Source organism: Antechinus flavipes, chromosome 3, assembly GCF_016432865.1.
Source record: "Antechinus flavipes isolate AdamAnt ecotype Samford, QLD, Australia chromosome 3, AdamAnt_v2, whole genome shotgun sequence".
Lineage (NCBI taxonomy): Eukaryota > Metazoa > Chordata > Mammalia > Dasyuromorphia > Dasyuridae > Antechinus > Antechinus flavipes.
In genome coordinates, this window is record NC_067400.1 from 313,081,713 (window position 1) to 313,107,891 (window position 26,179).

The following is a 26,179-nucleotide window of genomic DNA, read 5'->3' on the forward strand; positions in this document are numbered from 1 at the left end:
GACCGGTCTAATGTTGGTATACATTGTATACATAGAATTGTCATGAAAGAAAATGTTGCCATTGATATTTTTTTAAATCTCATGATATCTTAAAATACTATCACATTAGTGTTTTCATGGCTTGATAACTCTGGGGACACTTTCAGTCACTGAAAGATTTTTTCCCTATCTTGTAAAGTTCTGAGCAGTGGAGTGTTAAATGTATCCTTCAGTGCAGAGTAGCTATTAGGAATGGATCTATCTATCCTTCTGGGGAATGACTGAGACACTCTCCCAGGAGCATAATTCCAAAGAAATGTAGTATAGTTTCAGAAGACCTGGATTCCAATCCAGGTTTTTTTATTTAGTAACCATGCAAGCTTGGGGTAGTCATTTTAGCTTTCTAAGCTTCGATTTTCTCTCTGTGTAATGAAAGCTGTAACTCCAGCATTACCTGTTTGTTTCATAGCACTGTTGTGAGAATTAGTGAGAAATCATGTGAAAACTCTTTATAACAGTAAGGCAATATATAATTGAAAACTGTTAAGGCCAGACCTTATGAATTCTTTATTAATCAAGTTCTGGGAGACTAAATTGTATTTTACATAAAGGAAGTCTGGGAGAAAAAGTGGTATCAATAACAATTAATGATAAAATGAGGGAGAAACTATGTGTATTAGAGCTGAAAGGGGTTTTAGAAATGATCTAGATTCATTGTCTTCATCTTATCAACAAGATGGCATAGGCCAAAAGATATGAAGTAGCTAGACCAATATTATCAACTAGCTTAGTCTCTTCAAGCAAAAGGCATAGATCAAAAAGCTATCAAAATACGGCTGAAAAGGTTAAGGGACTTATTGGCATCCTAAATAAAGCTCAATGGAAAGAATGCATTTAAATCAATTGATACCTATATAAGTTTAACAAATATTTTCAGAACTGCAAAAAGGACCACCACAGATTTGGAAGGTATTCTAATAAAAACCTATATGATATTAATAAAGCATGGGTCCCCAAGGTATTCCTTACTCCCAAAAAAAGGAAGAATATAATTGATACATATTCTCAAGACACATGATAAATACTGATAGCAAGGTACAATATTAGATTTGGTGAATATGATCAGAAATGATTTCAAATGAAGAATCAAAAGATTATTCAAGGATATTTGCATGAACTTCCATTTTTATTTGTATGAACTCAGCCAACAATATATGTACAATGAAACTTCAAACAATTGACAGGTTTTGCTTTCAGAAAAACTTGTAATAGCAAATATGGACCAGATCATCACCTATAGAAATTAGAAAAGAGATATCCTTACAGAACTTGGACTTAATGATTTAATGCAAATTATGTAAGGAATGATTAGAAACTGCAGACTTCAAAAGTTTATCACCTTCCAAATACCTAGCTTGCTAGTCTTGATATGACCTGGCAGCTAAAAGTTTACATTAGAAGTTTGCTATCTTTCTTGGACTGATAGATAACAAATCCTAATATTATAAATATAAAGTATCACAAAGAATTCATCTAAGAAATTGTCCTAAAACAGAAGTATGATCACAAACTAAACTACTGTTCACAGTCTCCCAGATATAGCATTTATCCATAAAAATTAATAAGCCATATCTTAAAGAGATCACCATAGTCTGGGGACAGAGCCAAGAGGACAGAGTAAAGGAAACTCTCAGTCAAGTTTTTCCAACATCCCCTTATATTTTAAAATAACACTTCCAATAGAATTCTGGAGTGAGAGTCAACAAAAAATAAGAGTGGGATATTTTTTCCAGCCCAAAACAATTTAAGAGGTTGAAAGGGAAGATCTGTGACACAAGAGTGGAGGCTGACTAAGAGACCACACGGATGAAATACCAATGGTGGGACTAGATGGTGAAGAAAGAAGCAGCAGCAGCTTCAGGAGCTTTCAATCCAGAGATAATAAGGGAAAATGTCAACTAGTTAGAGATTACAAAAGACCTCTGTGCCAGCAATGGGTGCTGTTTGGCAACTACATTGCCTATACCCACTTCTGGGGTATACTTTTTGGAGAATAGATAAATACTTTCAATCAAGAGAGCGCATTGGCCCTAAGGAACAATACTTTTTCCTCACAAGAGATCAAGAACCCTGAGGAGCAGTATCTCAGAGTTCCAAGGGAGCAGGGGCCTTTAGACCAGTATCTATTATAATCCCAAAGGATTAGGGGTCCTTCCTGGGTAAGAACCAGACTAAAACCAGAAAAGCATGAGACATACCTCTCTCAAAACCACATCAGTCTGGTAGCTCTGAAAACTTCTAGCCCCTCAGAACTAGCTCTAAAAATAGCAATGTGGAAAAGTCTGAAGCTTGGGACAGTGTTCCTTCCTCCTGCCTACCTTGGAACAGAACCAAACTTTAACATTAAATTCAAAATAGATAAATAAGATAGAAAAATGAGCAAACAACAATAAAAACAAAAAGAACAAGACCATAGCTACCATGTTGATAGAAACGTTCAAAAAAAAACTCAGAAAAAGGTAGTAAAGTCAAAATAGTTCAAAGCCTTTAGAGATGTGAATTGGACACAAGTACAACAAAAATTCCTGGAAGAGCTACAAAAGGATTTTAAAATAAAAGTAGAGAAATATTAGGTAGAGAAATGAAAATGAAGAAAATTACTTTTAAAAATAGCTTGGTAAAAGAGTCACCAAAATATATTAAAAAATAATACCCTAAAAATAGAATTGGCCAATTGAAAAAGAGGTACAAAACTTGACCAATGAAAATAACTTCTTAAAAGGCAGAATTGGCTAAATAGAAAAAGAGGTACCAAAGCTCACCAAAAATTTCTTAAATATGAAAATTGGATAAGTGGAAGCTAATATTAGAAGCAAATAGAAGACAACAAAATTTGTGAGACACCAAGAAACAAACAAAATCAAAAGAATGAAAAATAGAAGAAAATATAAAGTATCCCATTGAAAATACAACTATTAGGCTTCATTCACTTAACCCTGATTGCTTCAAAAAAATGAATGAACGAAAAAGAGGATGCCCTTGAAAAACAAATTTTTCTCAAGTAAAGAGATACTCAAAAAAGAACTTTTATAGTGAGGGAAGAAACAGGGGGAGGAATGGCAAGCAATGCTTGAACCTCATTCTCATTGGAAAATAGGTCAACAACCATATTAAAAAATAGATCAAGGAGAGATAAGTCAAGAATCATTGGACTACTTAAAAATCATTATGAATGAAAAAAGCCTAGATACCACATTTCAAGAAATTATCAAGGAAAACTTCCCTGATATCCTAGACCCAAAAGGTAAAAGAGAAGTTGAAAAAATTAACTGATCACATCCTGAAAGAAATCCCTAAATGAAAATTCTCTGTATTATTATAACCTCATTCCAGAGGTCCCAAAGAAGAATAGGACAATTGGCTAAGAAAAAAAAATTCAAATATCATGGAGCCACAGTCATAATCAACTCAAGATTTAGCAGCTTCTACATTAAAGGAGTGGAGGACTCAGAATATGATATTTAAAAAAGGCAAAAGATCTGGGATTACAACTAAGAATACCCCACCCAGCAAAACTAAATATAATCTTTCAGGGGGGAAATGGATATTTAATGAAAAAGAGCAATTCCAAGCATTCTTCATAAAAAAAAAAATACAGAGCTGAATGGAAACTTTGACTTTCAAATCAAGACTCAAAGAAGCATAAAAATAAAAGAAAAATAAGAACTCTTAAAGTTAAATTGTTTAAATTTCTATCTGTGAAGTTGATATATGTAACTTCTTAGAACTATCATTATTAGGACAGTTAGGAGTCTACATATACAGAGAGTATAATTGTAAATCATAGTAGGATTTTTTTCACTGAAGGGGTAAGGGCAACTAGGTGGCATAGTGGATACAGTAGCCACCCCAGAGTTAGGAGGACCTAACTTCAAACCCAGGCTCAGACATGTACTAGCTGTGTGACCCAGAACAAGTCACTTAACCCCAGTTGCCGAATAAATAAATAAATGAAAATGGGTAAGAAAGATTGATGCCCTTGGAAAAGAAATTTTTCTCAAATCGAAAAAGTACAGCAACTTTTATAGTAGAGAAGGAAATGGAGGGTGAGTAGCAGACAATGCTTGAACTTTATTCTTATTTGAATTTGTTCAAAGAGGGAAAAAAATATGTAGACTCAGTTGGGTATAGAAATCTATCTTATCCATTAGGGAAATAGTAAAGGGTAGGGATAAAAGACAGAGGTAGGGGAACAGAATAATAAAAGGAAGCAGTGGTCAGAAGCAAAACAGACTTTTGAGCAGAGGCAGGATAAAAGGAGAGTGAAGGATAAACAGAAGAAAATTAAATATAAGGAAATAATTAGTAATCATAATTGTTTATGTAAATGAAATGAGTTGAAAAATGAAATGGAGACAACAGAATGGATTTAAAAAATAGAATCCAACAATATATTGTTTTCAAGAGACACGCTTGATATGGAAAAATACACATAGGGTTAAAATAAAGGGCTGAAGTAGCATCTATTATGCTTCATTCAGGCGGAGTAAAAAAAAAAAAAAAAAAAGACAGGGATAGCAATCATGATCTCATTCAGAACAAAAGCAAAAGTAAGCATAATTAAAAGAGATAAACAAGGAAATTTAATTTAGTTAAAAGACACTGAACTAAGATCAAACAAATTTTACAACAAGTTTTTCTGATAAAAGTCTTATTTCTTGAATAGAAAATTAAGTCAAAATTACAAAAATAAGAACTGTTCCCCAGTTGATGCATGGTCAAAGGGTATGAATGGGCAGCTTTCAGAAGAAGAAATAAGAATTATTTATGATTATATTTTAAAATGTTCTATATTACTTAGATAGGAGAAATGCATATTAAAAACAAATCTGAGATACTACCATATACCTATCAGAAATAACAAATACTGTCATTTCTCAATAATGGATAAGGAAAAAATAAGTACCCTAATGAACTTCTGGCAGAGTAGTGAATTGACCCAACCATTCTGGAAAACAGTTTGGAACTATGCCCAAAGGGCTGTAAAACTGTTTAAAACCTTTGACCTAGAAATATTTCTATTAGGTCTATATCACAAAGAGATCAAAGAAAAAGAAAAAGGACTTATATGTACAAAAACATTTATGCCTGCTCATTTTTTTGGTAGCAAAGGATGCATCAAATGGAGAATGAATGGATAATTTGTGGTATATAATTGTATGAAGTAATATTGTGATCTAAGAAATAATGAGAGAAATGATTTCAGAAAAAAACATGATAAGACTTATATGAACTGATGTGGAATGAAGTGAAAAGAACTGGCGGATCACTGTGCATAATAACAGCAATGTTGTAATGATGATCAATTGTGATAGATGTGGCTACTTTGATCAACACAATGATCCAAAATAATTTCAAAATAACCATGATGAAAAGAAGATTTCCTACCTTCAGAAAGAGAACTGATGAATTCTGGGTACAAACAGAACTATAATTTACTTCCTTTATTTTTAGTCTTTTTATAATCTGGCTAATGTGAAATTATGTTTTGCATGATTTCACTTATATAATTGATATCATTTTGCTTACCTTCGCAGTGTGTGAGATAGGGGTGGGAAGGAAAGAATTTGAAACTCAATTTTTTTTAATATAGTGTTAAAAAAATTTATAAAAGAACATTAAACAATTTTAAAAACAGAAATTATGAGCAGGATGGTTTCAGAAAAACTTGGGAAATGAATAGAATGAAAAGAATAGTATATGCAATAATAGCAATATTATAAGGATGCTCAATTATGAAAGACCTGGCTAGTCTGATCAAGACAATAATCCAAGATAGTTCCAAAGAGCCCATAATGAAAAATGTTACCCAACTCCAGAGAGAAAACTGATGAACTCTAAATGTAAATTGAAGCATTTTTTATTTTATTTTCCTTGTATGTGTTTTCTTTTGCAACATGACTAATATGGAATGATGCTTTGCATGATTTCATATGTATAATTCATATGTTTCTTGCTTTCCCAATGGATAGGGAAAAAACAAGAGGAAAAGAGATAATTTGTAGCTCAATTTTTAGATGAATGTTAAAGAACATTTTATATGTAATTGAGAAATATTTAAGGAAATAAAATTTTTAAAAATAAAGGATACCATATCAAATATAAATTTTAAGCTCCATAAAATAAACAAGTTTCAAGATACAAACTCCAAGTAGAAGAAACCAAAGTCATATGAGAATAGGGAAAAATATGTGACATATCTATAATCTTATCAAACTTTAAAGCTGTGTTAATATTATTAAGAAAAATGTATACTGATGAGGAAGTCTAGCAACAGATCTGATGAAACCTCCTGGAGAAAATACACCCTCCCGAGTGGAGAGTAGTAGAGGGAGAAACAAAAAAGCTATTATCATGAAATAATAGTACAGACTATTTGAATAGGAGAAGGAAAAATGAAAAATTCAGAAAACTGAACAGGAACATAATAGAGAGACTTGTTATAATGGTGTTAGGATTACTTCAACTATCCCAACCTCTCCTGGAGCTCTCCCTTGCCAAAATTAGGGGAGTTTAAAGCATGCTAATGTATGGTTAAGGGGAAAGGGGAAACCATTCTTCAAAATGTGGGGAAAGTGATAAAAGGAGTACTGTCCATTCTAACCAACAGAGGTTCCTCATTTTTAAGGTACAAATAAATGAAAACTTTGGGAGAAAGGAACAAGTTCCACAGAGAATTTGTAAACTAAAATGAGGAGAAAACTAGGAATTCTAGTATTTTTCCCTAGTAGTTTTTGAGAAGGCAATTTTTCAAGGGTTCAAAGAGGGAGTAGATAAGAGCCCATAGCCTAAAATTCTAGAGGTGGGATCAGTCTAAGAGGAATGGAAAGTTTGGGAGAATTAAATTCTAAAAACACAAAGAGAAATAAATCTGATGAGGATGAAAATGGGATACTGTCTAAAGAAGGCAGTGTTGATTTATAGCCAACTCATCAATCACTTCAGATTTTAAATGAAATGCATAGAAGATAGAAGCAAGAACTAATAGACCATGAATACAAAAAAATGGGCACAGTGTTCTCATTGCCAGTAGCTTTAAAATGTGGAATGCACTGAGGCTGGGAATAAATGCTTAAGGCAACAAAAAGGAGATTTTATTGAGGTAAAAAAAAGATATTTGTTGTAGGTAAAAATAAAACCAAATTGTCATAGTTATTATGACTGTGTATGGCTCTGGACTATCTTTCCCAGTGATAAGATATGAAAATCTATTGTAAGGGATCAGGCAGTCAATTTTGAGACCAACTTTACCAGATGCATCATAGAATAGAGAAGAAACACAGTCATTTCCTAGTCTAACTACATCATTTTTATAGATGAGTAATCCAAGGCCCAGAGAAGAATTGTCCCAAATCAAACAGGTGGTAAAATGACATAGGTGAGGTATGAAACAATATCTTATAACTAAACCTTGTACTCTTTCTGCTACACTACATTGCCTCTAAAAATCAGTACTGATAAAATCTCCCCTGGATTTGCTCTGTATACTGGATTTCAAGTGATATAGAATCCATGTGTTAAAAGGAGTACCTCTTAGGTCCCTGTCAATAGCCTAGGGTCCTACTTCAAACAAGATAGGCTAAATTTTCCTTAAAAGGTGTTTAAAAGTAGTCTTGAGATTTAATTGATTTAAGATTTAGGGGCTTAGGTTGATGACAAAACTTCCTGGTAACCTAAGTACAAAAGATCAAATCAGCAGGAGCCAAAAGCATCACTCTTAGGCTTTTGAACATAGGATTAACATGGCCAACATGGAGACAAAGAAGCTGTTTCCAACAAAATTAATGTTTTATCCTTGTTTAAAAATTTATTTATTTTTATTTTTTATATTCATGAATATCCATCTTTTCTTTACTTCCTTGTAGGTTATTCTTTTGTTCTGTGCTATGTACCTTTTTTACTTTATTTTTTTTTCATCTTTCATTCCCCCTCATCTCCCTCAAACAGGCTATATTTAAGCAAGGATATATTTATGTATACATATATAGATACACACACACACACACACACACACACACACACACACATTTCCTATTTCTGGTAATTCTTTGCTTTAATTCTATACCTTAACTTGCCATGGTATTACTTAACCTCCCCCCATCCATGGATCTCTCCCTTGTCTTCTTTCTTAACTTTTTGCTTCTCCCTCTTCCCATTCCCCCCCCCACTTATTTCTTTATAGATTTTTAAGGGTACTACACCCTTCATAGCATAAATGTAGTGTTGCCTATTTAACCCATTCCCTTTGTGAGTAGATTTTCAGATGTATCAATCTTCCACCCTGCTCTAATGGCCTTGTGTCTATTCTTCCTCCGCACCTCATTTGTAATAACATAATTACCATTTTTTACCTTAACTCTGCCTCAATCTTTCTTTTGAGCTACCCTATTGCTGATGTCAATCTTAAACATATGGTATACATTTGCATGTAAAACACATAAACAATTTGTCCATGTTAAGTTCCTTGAAATTAATTTTTGATATTAGCTCTTCATGTTAAATTCTCTATTGAATTCAGATTTGGTTGACAGAAAGTCATAAAAATCTGCAAGTTTGTTGAATATCCATTTTTCTCATTCAATATTATGTATAATTTTGCTGGATATGATATTTTTGGCTACAGGTCTAGTTCATTTGGTTATCAGTACTTATAGTTCCAAGACCTGCAGCCTTTTATTGAGGCTACTGCTAAGTTCTGTACAATTCTAATTTAACGCCAGCATATTTGAATTTTTTTCTTGTTTCTTGCAAAATGTTCTCTTTGATCTGGGGGTTTTAAAATTTGGCAATAATATACCTATGTGTTTTCCACAAAGGATCTCTTTAAAGTGGTGATTGGTGGATTTTTTTTTCTATTTCTACTTTCTCCTTTTGTTTTATGATTCCAAGACAATTTTCTTGAATTATTTCTTGCATTATTGTTTGAAGATTATTTTTTAGGTCATAGCTTTCAGGTAGTCCAATTATTTTTATATCTTCTCTTCCTGATCTATTCTTCAGATTGTTGTTTTTCTTATAAGATGTTTCACATTCTGTTCTATTTTTTCATTGTTTATAACGTTTTGTTATTTCTTGGTTTCTCATAGTTTCATTGGCTTCCCCTTGCCCAATTCTAATTTTCAAAGAGTTATTTACATCTTTGAGATTCTGTATCTCCTTTTCTAGTTGGGCAACTTTTTTCACAAGCTTCTTGTTTTTCTTGCATGGTTTTTGTTATTGTTTTCTTCAATGTCTCTCACTTGATTTTTAAGTTCTTTTTTTAAATTCTATTTAAGTTCTATAAATTCTCTATGGGGCAGGGAGCCATTTAACATTACTCTTTGGGGTAGAAGAAGCATTTTTTACTTCACTGTCCTCTTCTGAAGATGAACCCTGGTCTTCCCTATTCCCATAATAAGTTTCTATAGTTGGGTTCTTTTCTGCCAATTTCTTTTTTTTTTTTTTTAATGGGAAGTACTAGTATAAACACCTCTAATCGTGAGGGGCAAATTGTACCTCTAGCTTCATTTCAGCTCTTTTCTCTGACCAGGAATTTTAAACCAAAAACTCCCCCTTACTGCAAGTGCCAGCAGCCAGTAGCAATCCTGCCTCCCTGCCTCTGCAGTCACTACAGGTGAGCTGGTTCCTTCTCACCCAGGTCTCTGAATCACAGCTGGGCCTGACATTCCTAATCAGCTGAAGTTCCCTAAGTCTTCCAGGACTCAGACCCCTGACTCCACAAGCCACCTGGGAGGTGAAAGTTTTTGTGGTTTCTGCTGAAGCTCCAGCCAAATACAGCTAATCCCAGGGGACCCCACTTGGTGTTTCTGTAGAGTTAACTTGGAGATGTTTGCACTTCACGTGGGTTAATTCCTGGCCTAGGTCTTTCTTCAAATCTTCTTGGGTTGTATGAGGAGGACCCCTGTTATGGTCCAAGTCCTCTTGATTTTTCACTAGTCTATATTCACCCTCAAGCACAAATCTGTTCTATTTCGGGGGTGAGGCAGGGGGAATCTGGAGAGCTTGAAATTTATTGACCTGCTTCACCATCTTGCCAGAATCTTCCCTTTAATATTTTATTCTTTCTGAATAACCTTTCCACAAAGTAGTTTATTAAGTCTTTTTTGTCAACTGTTACATGCTCTGTGAATATCTCATTCACTCCATTTCTAAATCTAAAACACCATAGTGTTTAGAAGCAGGTCTGGTCTTTGACAATTCAATAATAAATTATATAAGATCCTCCAGGAAACAAAATCCACCCAAGATTCTGACTGTCCTTCTAGAGATACAGAAGCTAGAGATACACAAAACAAAAGCAGAGAAAAAATAGAGGAAAATGCTACAGCACCATATGCAGGTACTGTAAATGTATCAGGGGCTTACCTGACTGCCACCTACTTCCCTACTCCCTTGTTTTAAAGGAGTGGGCTACCATGACAATGTTTTAACAACCCTAAAGGTAAGAGAGAGTTAGACTAAAATATTATCTAGTATAGGTCGTCTCTTTTGAACAGCTCCAGGGCATAGTCTTCAGTAAGCTCCTCTACTATATGTGTTAATTATACTCATATCTGGTGAATAGCATCAACTAAGATTCTCCACCATGTTTGTTATTAAATCAAAGAAGACATAGAACTGACACTTAGATGGATAACATGATGATACAAGATAGCAAAGAGAAGATAGAGCAACTCTATTTTTTGTTTGTTTTCTTTGCCAAGGAAAATTATCTGTAAACAGGAAATGATAGAATAAAAATGATTAACAGAGTTGAAAACCCAAGATAAGTAAAGTGAGGAGATGGATAAGAGATATCTAATTCCCATCGATTACTAAGTCCATAAGCCTTGATAAACTATTGCTATTGAATACTAAGCTATTGAAAGAACTATTCAATAGATATAATTGCCAAGCTGCTATCTGATTCTTATTAAGGCTATGGAAAGTGGGGAAAGTATTGCAGAACTGGAGAAGAACAAGTGTCCCCACTTTTTAATTTTTAAAGGAAAAGGATTAATTTATAAACTATAGGCTAAAAAAGATTTACTTTAATTTCTAACAGACTTTTAAAATATATTATTAAGGGATAATTTTGAGCATTTATAAAGGGAAGTGGCAATCACTAAGAGACAGAATGACTTTATTATAGACAAGATAGCCTCATTTGCATATTATTACTAGAGTGATAGGTCAGGCAAATGCATATATGTATTATACTTAGATTTCAGCAAAATATTTGACAGTCTTTAATGTTATCCTTATAGACAGATAAATAGGGCTAGAGAGAAATATAGTTTGGCACATTTGGAACTATTGAATGGCCTCACTCAAAGACTAGTCATTAGCAGATCAATGTCAACTTCAAGAGAAGTCTCTAATGGAATGTATCTGTCCTTGGTCCTATGCTATGCAAAATTATTATCAATGATTTGAATGAAGGAATACATGACATACATATTTAAATTTTCAGATGACACAAACCTCGAAGCTATTATGTTGGATGACATAATCAGTATCCAAAAGGATCAAGACAAGCCAGAAGAATGAATCAAAACAATTAAAATGAAATTTAATCATTGCAAGGTGCTACACTTGTTTTCAAAAATCAACTTGACAAATACAGAATAGAAAGCCATGGCAATTGTCTAGGTGAAGAATACATCTGAGATCTTTAGAGAATTATAAGTTAAATATGTGTCTACAGTGTAATAGAAGGAAAAAAAAAAAAAACGCTATTATGAGCCATTGTAAGGGATTCATAGTGTCCAGAGGAAGAGTCATGACATTTCTGGTATATTCTTCTACAGTCACAGCACATCCAAAGGATTGTGTTCCTTTCTAAGTTCTTTTAAGAAAGACTTTGACAAATTTGAGCATATTTAGAAGAGCATGACTAGGGTAAGGATATTAAAGGACATCCTTTATAAAGGTGGCTTGGTCTGAAGAACAGAAAGCACAAGAATGATATAATGATAGTGACTTACAGTTACGCAAGGGATCCCAAAAGTCTTAGCAACATACTGGTCCAAGTTATATGAAGATAGATAAATTCTAATTACATACTGTAGTTTTAATAGACATGCAACTTCTTAGTTCTTAGTCTGCTTCAGCTTCAGACCAATAAAATCACCACATTTGAATCCTAGTCTTGGAACTAGCAAATAAGCAAACTCTATGATCCTTAAATTTCTCATCTGAAAAGTAAAAAAAATGTTAGACTTCATGAACTCTGTACTCTCCTCTAATTAAAATTATATGATTCTATGGGAGTTTTTCACTACCCTTCCCCACAACTTTCTCCCCTTGTCATAATTCTAACCCATCATCAACTTGATCTTCAAAGAAAACAAAATAAGTTTTGATTGGATTCTAGGCACAAATTCCAAACTCTAATAAAACTATCTTCTGAAGAAACACAGTAATACTATCCTTTGCCCCTTGTTTGATCCTCCCTAAATAAATTGATTAGAAATCCTTTCAACAAGTCCCTTTTCCTTATGCCTCTCTGCCTCAAAAATAAGCAAGTCTGCACAGCCCTCTAAATTTGAATCTCTGCTCCCTTGTTATGTGTCCAGTCATAATTTTCCAAACTTCAGCCTTGGTTTCATCCACAATCTGCTGCCTTTACACCTCTTCGCATGTTGCTGAACAGAGAAGGAAATGATGCTTACTCGACCTACTACAAATTTAAATTATGCAATCTCTATTGGATTCTAAGTGTGCCAAGGGAATTCCGTTTCTATCTCCCTAATCAATTTACTTCCAAATTTTTTCATTTCTTCTTAAACCTCTTATGGTACCTCCTTCCCACATCATTTCAGAGGAAGACCTAACTCATACATCACCTTCTCTGTCTTCTCTCCTCCTCTTAATCTTATGCCATTTAGATGTCTTCTTCCACTATCTCCTTCACTCCAATCTTTCATGAAGAGGTATTCCTTGCCAAACCAAAACTACAAATCCTCTACATTCATCCTTGATTTCATTCGTATTTTCTCTACGATATTTTCCATGTCTCTCAGTGCTACTCATTCACTACTCTACAAATCCTCTACTGATTCCAAATACATGTCTGCTGCCTACAAATATACCCATTTCTCCCCACTCTTAAAAAAAGGATAATTTGATCCATAATATCCCTGCTAGGTATTGTCCCAGGTATTTCCTCCCCTTCGTGGCTATATTGCTTGAGAAATCTATATACACACAGTATCTCATCTTTTCTCCTCTCACTAGATTCTAAACTCTCAGCAACCTGGCTTCCAACCACTTCACTGAACTGAAACCAATCCCTCCAAAGTTACCAATATCTTGGAATTGCCAAATTTGCCCTTGTCTCAGTCCTTTTCCTTCCTGAACTCCCTGCAGTTTGAGACACTGTCAATCATTCTTTTCTGTTCAAGATTCTCTCTCCTCTGTTTTCATAACAATGTTCTCTCCTGGTTCTATTCTTATCATCTGGATGTTTTTTGTCAGTCTTTTTTGCTCCATCTTCCTTAAAGTCATGCCCACCATCCATTAGTGTCCATCCTGGGCCCTCTTTTCTTCTCCTTCGGTTATCTCACTTGGGAATCATATCAGTTCCCATGGACTCAATTTTCATATCTATATAGATTATTCCCAGATTTGCGTATCTCTCCTTCATCTTTCTTCTGACCTCCAGTCTACCATCACCAATTTCCTTTTAGACATCTGGATATAGCATAAGCATCTCAAACTCAACATATCCAAAACAGAACTTATTATCTTTCCACACAAACTCAACCTACTCATCTTACAAACTTTTCTGTTACTATTCAGGGTACTAACATTCTTCCATTCATCCATGCTTTTAACCCCCAAAAGACAAACCCCTCTACATGCATCCTTAATTGCTCTCTCACACATTTAACAAATCCAATCTGTTGCCACTCTTTTTTTCCTACCTTCACAAAATTGCTTCTATATGCTCCATTCTTTCTGATCACAAAGCCACCACACTAATACAGACCCTCATTATCTTATGACCGAAATACTGTATCCACCTCTAATTGGTCTCGCTGTCTCAAGTTTCTCTCCACTCCAATTCATCCTCCACTCAGCTTCCAAAATATGTTTCCTAAAATGAAGCCAAGTCTAACCTTATCAGTATCTACTTGGCATACTCCAATGACTGACTTCCTATTAAAATCAGAATCAAATACAAAATCACATATTTGATTTTTAATGCCCTTCACAAACAGGCTTCTTCTTGCCTTATCAAACTACTTACTCTTCATTCCCTTCCATGTATTTTTTTGCTTCAATGACACTAGTTATTTTTCTCTTCCTTTTGGGAAACTTCATTACCCAATTTTTGGTTATCCTCCCACCCCTAAAATGCTCTTCCTCTTCACCCATAACTTCTGACTTCCCTGTTTCTTTCAAATATCAGCTCAAATCCCAGCTTCTGTAAGAGGCTTTGCCTCTACTTCCCACTCATCCTCCAATTTCTCCCCTTGAGATTATATTCTACACTATATGTATTTTTATGTACAAGTTGTTTACACGTCATCTACTCATTAAAATGTGAACTCTTTGAGCAAAGCGGCTATGGTTTTGCCTTTATTTACATCCCTCTTTCAATGTTGTACCTGGGATAATGGTTTAAGGGTTTAATCCAAGCTTTGTTGACTATTGTGGGCCAGAATTGTGTTATGCACTGAGAATATAAAGTCAAAAATGAAACAATTCCTATTTGCAAAGAGCATCCATTCTATCAGAGGAGCAAAGTACACATACAAGTATAAATATATTTAAAAGAATAAATAATTATAGTAATGGAGTTAGCTTCGAGATAGTTTCAGAAAGGCAGTAGTAGTTTGGGGTGGTGGAGGAATTTGGAAAGGCTTCTTGTAGAAAGCTTTGCTTACTCTACATCTTGAAGAAATAAAAGGAATTTTCATAGATAGAGATAAGGTGGGGGAGGAGGAGGCACAACCAGTACAAAGCCATGGATAAGGGAGATATAGAGTGTCATATGTGCCAGTTTGTCTGGATTGCAATGTTTGCAAGAGGTGGGAATGGGTTAAATTCAATTGTGTTCCTGTAATTCTCTTCCCTCCCTGAATAAATAGGGGCCCAATTTCTCTTTTATCTTCATTTATTTGATTCAAATCCTTCTTTCATATTATACCTGAAATGGGTTCTAGCTTCTTAGGATAAAGTCAAATAAAACCCAAGATGACTAGTTGTATTCCCCATTGTTCTCTTTCCTGTCAGATGGTGAGTCAGCTTCAGTCTCATTACAAATGATTGTTTTCAAGTATCCACATGCACATGTTTTTCATAAAGTAACTTTAATCTAGAAAAAGAAAGGTTAAGGCTACAATAGAGATATAATTGAAGAAGGGGCTTATTTACCTCAAGCTGTTACTTAACCAACCAACCTACCTCCAGAGTTTAATACTAATGTTTTCCTTGGGCCCTATGGACTTTAGGGTCTATTGAGTTTCACAGGCCAACCCCAAACTAAATCCAATTGAATATCTTTTACTTGACTTGCCAGGCCTTTTCCACTTGAGCAATACACCCTTCCATTACCCACCCTATTTCAGGAGAATCCATGGCAATGAATGAGTAGCACAAAAAAGAAAAGATTATTCTGCTTAACAACAGAGAATAGCCACTAACTAAATGAAAGTCACAGAGAAGCAGATAGTTATAACAAGTATAGAGAAAATGGGACTTTGTTCCAAGATGATGGCACCTATGAAGCAGCTTCCTTCATCCAGAAACATACTTCCTTCTTGTGGAATGCCAGAGAAATTGAGGCAAGATAGAGATTAGAGAGCTTTTAATATTTTATTTGAAAGGAAGAAATGTACTGGGACCAAATGGATCCATGGTTTGGTCCCAGGGCTGAATAAGACTATCATCTCCAAGAATCCAGCCAATAATGTAAGTTCTCAATGACATATATATACATGTGGCTCAGCTACAGGGGTAGACTGAGGCAGGGGTGGAATCAGGATGTTGAGAGCGGAAACATGGGATTAGCATTCTGACAGGGTGGAGGGAGGCATGGGGGATGTGATAATTGGGATTACAGAATGGGGAGAGGCACTCAACATTCTGATAATGCCTAAAATAGAAAGTCTTTCTCCTTATCTGGATCATCATGATTAGGAGGGAGGGGTGGTGTTGCAGGATTGAACAGAACAATTAGGAACTGAGGCAGAACAATTCAGGGAAACAGAGGCAGGACAATAAAAAGAGAACTGTGGCACAACACTTGTCTGTATTTGATAACCATTTCCAGGGTCCCATTGATTTGATTTTAGCCTTCCATAGCCTAACTTTTCCCTAACTCAAGGGATTGAAGACAAGGGATCTCTTAGGAATCAACTCTCCATCTCCCAGAGGAACTGCATCTCTGGTAGGGCACCCCAATGGCACCTCCATTCTGCCTCCAGTCCCCCATCCCCCACTGAATTTGCCTCAGCCAAAGTTAAAGCTAGTTTTAGCTTCAGATTTTGGGTCAGCAAAAGGAACAATTTCCTCACATTTGGTTGTTGTTGTGTAGTCATTCAGTCATGTTTGTTTCTAAGTGACCCCATATGATTTTTGTCCATGGGGTCTTCTTGGCAAAGATAATGGAGTACTTTGCTATTTCTTTTTCCAGTATATCTCCATTTTACCAACAAGGAACTGAATCAAATGGCTTGCTCATAGACACATAGATAGCAAGTATCTGAGGCCAAATTGAACTCAAACTTTCTTGACTCTGAACGAAATGAGGTGAGATCTCTCAGGACAGTTGTGAAAATCGAGTAAGGCTTCATCTACTTCAGAGCTCAAGTAGGCCTGAAGGTCCTTGAGCATTGACTCAAAGGCACACCTAAATCCCCTTCCTGCTATCCTCCCATGACATCATTTTCTCCCAACTTCAATCAAATATGGGCAACTATGTACTTATTGGCCAAGTTCAATTTCTTGGGTAGTTCCCTGGTTTAGAATGTAAGACTCTCAGCCAATGAGGATGATGGTCAGTGGTGAGAGGGGTGTTTGCCTTAAGGACTATTTAAAATGTAAAACCTGTCCCAAAAGGTGCCTCCTCCCTTCGATTGCCTGTTTCACAGGTGGGACACCTGATTCTCATGAGAACTGTATGCTTTTTTTTTTTTTTTTTTTGCTTTGCTCGTAGAGATCTCTCCAGTTTTTTATTAAATGATGACCCCTCAACATTCTGAGCCACACAACTCCAAGCCCAGCATTCTCATTTAAGATAGGTAAATATGGAATGGACTGCTTTACAGAATCCTTATCACTGGACATTATCAAGCAGACACTAGATGCCTGCTTATCAGAGCAGAAATAGAAGACATTCAGATATTGGGGGAATCTGACTTGATCTGTCTTCTACTTCTGAGATTTTATATAACCTTGGGTGTGGAATCAGTAGAACATGGATTCTGAGCCATGAGGAATCTTGAAAGTCATTTCCTCCAATGCTTCATTTTAAATGTGAGGAATTTGAGAACCAGAGAGTTAAACTTGCCTGAGTTCAATGGTGATAAGTAGAAAAGCCAGGACTGAACCTGGGACCTCTGATGAAGAAGCCAATACGCTATCTCTTGTGGAGAGACACATTATCTCTCCAAAGACAGAATTTCATGATTTATCATGGCCTGAAATTAAGTCAGTGAGAGGGATGGAAGATGATAACCCCAATTCCTAAGGATGAAGAGGGTATGAACTTTTTAGAAAAAAATGGATTAAAAGACCATAAAAAGTGGGTCCTCGCTCATTCCTAAATGATATAAAAAGTTGCCCATAAAAATGGAGTTCAGAAGGATTGAGGATAGACAGGGTTAAGTCTATGCATTTTACATTTCAGTAAATGGGATTTATTTTCATATATACCCAGAAGGAAAGTTCATGTGTATTGGCTTATGCTGATTTTCTAGCTCCCCGTAGATATTAAAGTGAAAAAAAGCCAGTGCTTTCACTTTACCTTGCTAAATGGAGTCAGATCACTGTTTACACATAATTAAATAATTCACAAATCTGAGGGCAACTTCTGCAGAGAAATTGGTATGAGGCTAATTAAAGCCCTCCTACCACATAAACACTCCTTTCCTTCACATCTACCTTTTCTGGACCTTGCTAACCCAATTAAAGACCAGTTATTGTTATTATTTAATCTCTGTCTCCCTCCTTTTTTCCCTCCAAACACCTTTTTCCTCCTTCCCCGGACCCTAACCCTCCAATCCAATAAACATTTCTTAAGTACCTACTATGTACCAGGTATAGTGATAAACATAGGGGCTGACAATTAATAAGAAGAATGTCAATCCCTGCTCTCAAGGAGCTTACAGTCTAATGGAAAGAGAAAAAAACACAAAGGAGACAGAAAAAGGAGGGAGAAACACCAAAGAGTATGCATCATACTAGACTGAGCAGTAGAGGCAAAATGGAGTAAAGTGACAAGCCTGTTTCTTTCCTATATGTAAGAAGACATTGGGAGAAGCTTGATGCTCCATTCTCCAGCTCTCTAATTAAAGGGAAGAAGAGGCAAAGGGAGGTGGTATCAATCAAGTCTTGAGTAATCAGAATGATGGTGGCTTTAGAAATCATGAGCTTTCCACAGAGTTGAAACCAGGCAAAGCATCAGATGCAAAGTGAATGATGCACAGTTGACTTCATTTCCCTGCTGGCAATTTTTATAGATTATTTAAGCTCCATCAGGGTTTGGATTTCTCTTTACACTTCCTACTAGTGACAAGTCCAGTGCCTTAAATATGCTGGGCATTTAATAAATGGTCTTCAAATTGTCAATTACAGCGACAGTCTTGGAGTTCATTAGAAAAATGCAGACCAAGGGTTCTTAACCTTCTTTATGGCATGGAAATCTGGTTGGCTTAAAGATCCATTTTCAGAATAAATAATGTTTTTAAATGCAGACGATAAAATACAGCAGATTACAAAGGAAAACATTCATATGGAAATACAGCTATAAAAGAAAAATCAAGTCCTTACACTTCTCAAAAAGTCCTGCATCTTCTTTTCTGACATTTGAGTATGAAAATTTCACAACCCCCTCACTGTCCAATTCAGAATTCATTCCTCTTTGAATCTTAAAATATTAAATGAGAAGCAGTTGTCAAAGATGTACAGAGTCTCTGCCAAGATGCCCACATGTACCCACTCATTTTTATTCCCAATGGCATCACCCTTGCTCAGGGTAGGTTTTGGACTATTGCAATAGTGATGGTCTCCCTTGCTTTTCAATCTATCCTCCACATAGCTGCAAGATTAATCTTCCTAAAATATAGCTCAAATAATGTAATAATCTCCATGTGGCTTCCAGCTGCCTACAAAAATGAAATCCAAATTACTTAATTTAGCATCTAGACAAGGATCTAGACAAGGAATGGGGCCCAAGATGCCTCATTCCACAGTTATCAGTTAGTTTCTTAACAAGCATGTATTAAGCCAGGCACTATGCTAAGGACTAGGGATACAAAGAATGGTAAAAATACTCTTGCTCTCAAAGTGCCCATATTCTAATAGGGAAGACTGTGTGTGAATAACAAGATACACAGGAAAAAAAAAAAAAAAAAAAAAACTAGATACAGAGTAGATTGAAAGCAATCTGAGGCAGGAAGGCACTAGCAGCTGGGGAAAAGAGGAAGGAAAAACATGTAGAAATGCATATAGGGTCTAGGCAAGGTACTACTTACTCCTTCGTGGACATGCAGGGAACTTTCAGGATTTTATCTTTTTGCCTGAGTCACATTCTTCTCTCCTCCTCCCCTCAGACCCCATCTGTCAATGGAAATCCCAATCAACCTTCAAGACTCAGCTCAAATACTCCATGAATTGAAACTGATCTTTCCCTCCTCTTTCATTCCATAACACTTTCTCTTACCTCATTTATAACATTTAACTTATTTAATAGCATTGCTATTAAATTGCTATTGCCATTGTAGCTGGACTGATCACCAGCAGAAAGATTCACAAGCTATGAAATCTAGCCACAGGATTTCTGAATACCACCTATGCCCTAAAGATACAAACATACCATCTGGAGATGGTGGAAGAAAACCTGATGCAGTGTATTCCTCTGAGTTGGTAATTCTTGACCTGGCTCTTAGCTGAGTTGTCAACAGATTGATAATTGGGACATTATTTATTTACAAAATAATACCTCTGAGTTGAGGGAGTGTTTATGAGTTGTAGTTTTTATTTTTGTTGTTGATGGAGGCGACCAAGAGAAAATCTTGGTTCCTAAAATATTGGTGGTGAATCTAGCTGGCAAAGTGTATAGAATAACTGACTTGTCAGGAAGATTTGAGTTTGAATCTTTTCTTGATATTTTTTAGCCCCTGTAACCCTCAGCCAATTACTTAGTCTTTCTCAACTTTGCTTTTTTCATATGTAAAAATGAGAACCTCCTCAAGTTGTTGTAAAAATCAGACAATAAATGTTAAGCATTTTGCAAACTTTAATGCACTATACAAATGTCAACTGACATCATTATTATTGTTATTATTATGTGTGTATTTAGTGAACACCTTAAATATTGGTAAAAGAGGGACAAAGATCTTCTTTAATGACCCCAGAAGTTGGTGGATCCCTGGTTGGAATCTGTGTCTATGTGGGAAATGGAAGGATTGGTCTGAAACTGGATGACTTTCATTGATTAAAAACTAGCCTCAGGCTACGCTGGGCATTGAGTTCAGTGTACTTCATTTCAGTAAGCATTCGTTAAATACCAACAACATACAAGACACAGTAGTGGAGAGTGAGCTGGCTTACTGGGCAGAAACCCTGTGTTCATATTCTGTCTCTGACATGTATTGGCTGAGTTGACCCTAAGGAATTCTTTGAATCCCTCAGTGATATAGTGAGCTCTCTGTTAGTTACCAAGGATATAGTCTGCATTAGGAGAGGGACTCACCTCATCTAGAAGTTGCCCATAGCAATGAAAGCATGGGTCTAATTCCTATCCCTCTAATCAGGGTTTCTTAAACTTTTTCCACTCACAATTCTTTTCATCTGAGAAATGTTTACATAAGTATGGGCATATAGATAGATAAAATAGATTTACAAATCAAACACTTACTGATAACAAATAAATCATAATTTCACCATCCCCATACAGTCATGACCCCCAGTTTAAGAAGTTTTGCTCTATATGAAGCCCTAAAAGGCTAAAGATACAAAGATAATGGTTAATACCATTCCTTTCCTCAAAAGATTGGTAACCTTCTCTAGGGTAGGGGACATGAGGAGGGAAGAAATAAAACCTTACATAACTATTATATATTTAAAGGGAATAGTAAATTGTACATAACAGATTTGTAGTTTTGTGTGCAATCATCTTTTTTTATTATATTATGTTATGGAAATGCTTGTTTAATGTCAAAAATTAAAAACAAAATATGTAATTTTTTTTTAAGTTTATGGGATCCCCAGATTTAGAGCTGGAAAAGACCTCCATTGAATTCCACTACTTCATTTTATATGTGAAGAAACTGAGACCTAGAATCAAATAAATTACACAAGGACACACAGATTGTAAATTGCTGATACAGTAAACTAATAAGGGAATAAGTCCTTATTATGTTTGTAGTATGTATGTAGTATGATTAACTAACTACAATTTAGAATCGTGAAAAAAAAAAGATATAGAAGAGGTCAGAGAGACTTGAAAGACTGGGGAAGGAGAGTTCTTGGGAATTCAGAAAATGTTGGGAAATTAGGAAAGACCCTGAAAGCTCTTGAAGGAAAAGACTTCACACTCAAAATTTTCTGCTTTATATCACAGTTATTTGTGTACATGCACTGACTCTCCAATTAGAGTACGAGTTATTGAATTTTTCTCTCATACCCCCTGAATGTTTCCAACAACAATGACACATATATTTATATATAGTTTTCAGGTATACAAAATGCATTCTAACAATAAAAGATGAATTATTGTGCCCCAATTCTCCTGACTCACCTTCCCAAATTGTTCTGACTTCAGTTTCCCTAAATTGTCCTGCCTTGGTTTCCCTGAATTGTTCTGTCTCAATTATTCTCCTCAATCCTGCAAAACCACCCCTCCCTCTTAATCATCAGAATATTTTATAAGAATAAAAGATCTTGTATTTTAGAATATCATCCCAATCTATCAGAATATCAGATACCATCTTATCAAGATGCCTCTCCCCATCTCCGGTGCCTCCCCCTACCCTGTCAGAGTGTTCCACTCTTAACATTCTAACTCCTCCTCTGCCTTAGTCTACCCCCTGTAGCTGAGCCACATGTATATATGTCATTGAGAACTCACATTGTTTGCTGGATTCTTGGAGGCCTGGGACCAAACCATGGATCCAGTTGGTCCCAGTAAATCTCTCCCTTTCAAATAAAATATTAAATACTCTCTAATCTCTATCTTGCCTCACTTTCTCAGGCATTACAGAATAAACTGAGGTTCAGAGAAGTTAAAGGAGTTGCCCCCAGATCCATACCTCCAAGTCTATCTCTCTTTCTCCTCATACTGTCTCTCCCACATTCTGTCCACAGTGGGTGCTCAATAGATTTCTAGCAAACTGAATTCAACTATAATGGATCATTCAATATGTAAAATCTCACTTTTATAATAAAATACATTAGGAAACAAATTTAGCATACATTACCTAGAGAACCATATTGCAGAATTTTAAGGTCTGCTCTGTATACATCTATGCACCACTATGGGCAAATATAGTTTTGAAGGAGCTTTGTAATAAATTGCATTTATGTAGCTCTTTAAAGTTTGCCAAGGATTTGACAATATGTTATCTCATTTCCTTTGTACAACAGTTTTGTGAGTTGGTTACTATGTCATAGATACTACTGTGTAGCTTTTACAGATGAGGAAACTGAGGTTAAGTGATTTATTCATGGTGTCACGGTCAGTAAGTATCAGAGGCAGCATTTGAAGCTCATTCTTCCCAACTCTCTTTCAGAAATCAATCCATTATGCTATGGTGAAAGAAGAAAAATAAAATTTTGTGTAAGGGTACCTGAGAAGGGTTCCTGGGAAAAGAAAGTCCTACCTTAAGGGAGGGGGTGGGGAAGGGGAAAAGGGAAGGAAGGAAATTCTTTAATACAATCTCAACAAACACTTATTGAGCACAAGCATGTGCAGAAAGAGCATTGTGCTGCTTACCAAGGGGAAATACAAAGTTTAAATAAGATACAATCCCTGCCCAAAAAGAGCTTATAGTCTTATAGATACATTAAGTCATAAATTACTAATATGAGAGACATTCCTAAGAGCAAATGTTGACAATGTATGATGCAAAAGGCACAAGAACACAGGGGTTCTCTGGGGATTTTAGTGAAAACACCATTTGTGTTTACATTAGTATAAACTCATACTGTTATATGTACAATTGTCAGTCTCTCTCCTAATTTCTATTTCTGTTGATTCAGTCATCCAGAATTGAAGTTTCATAGCCATCTATGAGTCTTTCCTCTCCCTAACCTCCCATATCCAATCAAATGCCAAATACTATCAATTACATTTCCATCTTTCATGCTTCTTCTTTTTTCACATAGCAACCAAAGTTTAGGCTGAAGATGGCCAAGTATTCAAAGAGACTTTACTTGCATGTCATGTCATCACCTTGTTGCTGTTGTGGTCTTTGAGAATGAAGAATAAACAACAACATAATTTAAGCCCTTATCATCTCTTATCCGGATTATTTTAAAAGCTTCCAGTCTTTTCAAAACATCTCCCACACAGCTGCCAAAATAACCTTCCTAAAGCACAAGTTTGATCATTTTTCTCCTCTGCTCAAGAGTCTTCATAGCTCCCTATTGCTGCTAGTGTAAAATACAGACTTCTCAGATTGATTTTTAGCTCCCTTAATAAAATGGCTTCCAGTTTATCTTTCTAGCTTGTTTCACTTTGCTCCCACTTAAACACCGTACATTTTAATTAAGAAGGCTTACTTGATCTTTTCTGAATGCAATATTCCCTTTTCTTCCTTCCTTGTCTTGCTGCTATTTGGCATTCAAAGGCTTTCATAACCTATCCCACTCCCTTATCCCCAGGCATCCTACACTGTACTCCCCACCATTTACTCTTCAATCCACTATCACTGGCTTCCTGACACCCCATCTCAGCTCTAGGCTTTTTCTCTGGCTTCTTCATGACAGGAATGATCCTCTTCATCTCTACCTACTGACTTTCCTGGCTTCATTTATGTCCCAAGTAAAATTCAGACTCTACAGGAAGTCTTTCCCAACTCCTCTTAATTCGAATGCCTTCAGTCTCTGATTTATTCCCTATTTATCCTGTATATATTTGTTTCTTGTCTCCCCATTAAATTGTAGATCCTTGAGGACAGGAACTGGCTTGCCCATTTTGCATCCTCAGCATTTAGTCCAGTGCCTAGCTCACAGTACATACTTCATAAAAGTTTATGGACTGACTGACATGGGCTGACTCCCTGCCTGCAATGAAATCCATCCTTACCTCTCCCTCTTAGGAGAGAGATACATAGTATCTGCCACATCTTGTTGTTCAGTCATAGGCAAGTCTTTGTGATCCTGTAAGGGAATTTCTTGGGAAGGCTACTGGAGTGATTTGTCATTTTTTTCTCCAGTAGATTAAGTCAAAAAGGGAGAGTGACTTGTCCAGGGACACAGATGCTGAGTGCCTAAGGCTACATTTGAACTCAGATCTTCCTCACCTCAGGCCCAGGATTCTATCCCCTGAACCACCTACTTGCCGCCTATCTGACAAAATACTAAGCACACATAATAAGTGCTGGTTTCCTCCCTTCCTTTCAGCTTTAGCTCTGTGATCACACAACCTGTGACCTCAGTTTTGTAATATAATAACCCTAAATCTGAGAATAAAATTAGAGCTTTTGGAATAGAAGGATTAAAAGATGGTGGCTGTTGGGTTGGCATTTGAAACAGCTCTTTTTCTATGCAGTACTACAGTTTTTCTGTACCACTATTAAGTCATATTCCCCTGGATACCTTCAAAAAGCACCTGCTGTCGACAAGTGGGAGAGACAAGCACTATTTCTTCCCATCAAGCTTAGGGGCAATAATCTTTTGTATCTTTTTGGAGCAGAAAAAGGAGTAATAGCTAACACATCCAGTATAGCCAGTTCTCTGTTATTCTGGAAAGGGAACAATTTAATGACCCAATTAGTGGATAATGCAGACCCGTGCCTCTCCCTAACCTCCTATCTGCTGGCTCTCTTTTCATTATTTCATTGTTTGTTAGCATCATGATCTGAAGGTGAGCAAAAGAAATACAAGGAGCCCCTCTCTGTGGCTCTATGTCAGCAGTTCTGGTGAAAGGTCTGGTTGGGGAGAAGATTGCCAAGTCCTGGGCAAAACAAAGCTTTTTATTATCTATGGATATTATCTAGGGCTTCATGTTACAGTTACTTTGCAACTTGTCAGTTTTGATCCATCTGAAATAGATTACAGATGGTACATTGTCCACACAAGTTATCAGTTACACTCACATTCGTGTCCATTCCTAAAAATATATGTAGTCACAGAGCCCCATACGTGCACAAATGACTGAGATTTACACAGAGACATCTGCAACTTTATAAGAAAGCTTCATCCTTTTTGTCAAATTTTTCTCCTGACTCTTGGAGAAATTCACAAGTTGCAGCCAGTCCTAGCACTATCAAAATATATTTTTAAGCCTATTGTGTTGTTTTGACAAACTAAACGATTAATTAACAGCTATCTAGCAAACAGATCTCTGCTTACAGCTTAGAGTGAGAGAAACCCACAGACCGCCATCAATGTTCCTTCGTCACCATTACTGCTGAAGAATAGTGTCTAATTAATTATAATTGATCACAAAGATTAGATTCAAATTCCACTACACAATGCAGGCAAAGCCGAAACAGAGGAAATAAATCAGAACACTAGGCTCTAATACATAATGAAACCACAAGCTTCAAAGATAAACAGGTTTGTTCTGATCATAGTTGGGGGGGTTGTTTCTTATTTTTTTATGAAATTCAAGGAAGAGTTGGAGGAGATATGTCTGGAGAGAAGTTGTCAGCTGAAGTGCAGTGTGTGTGTGTGTCTCTCTGTGTGTGTATCTGTGTCTGTGTATGTATGTGTGTATATATCTGTGTGTGTGCACATGTGCAAATGCCCAGAACATACAGGG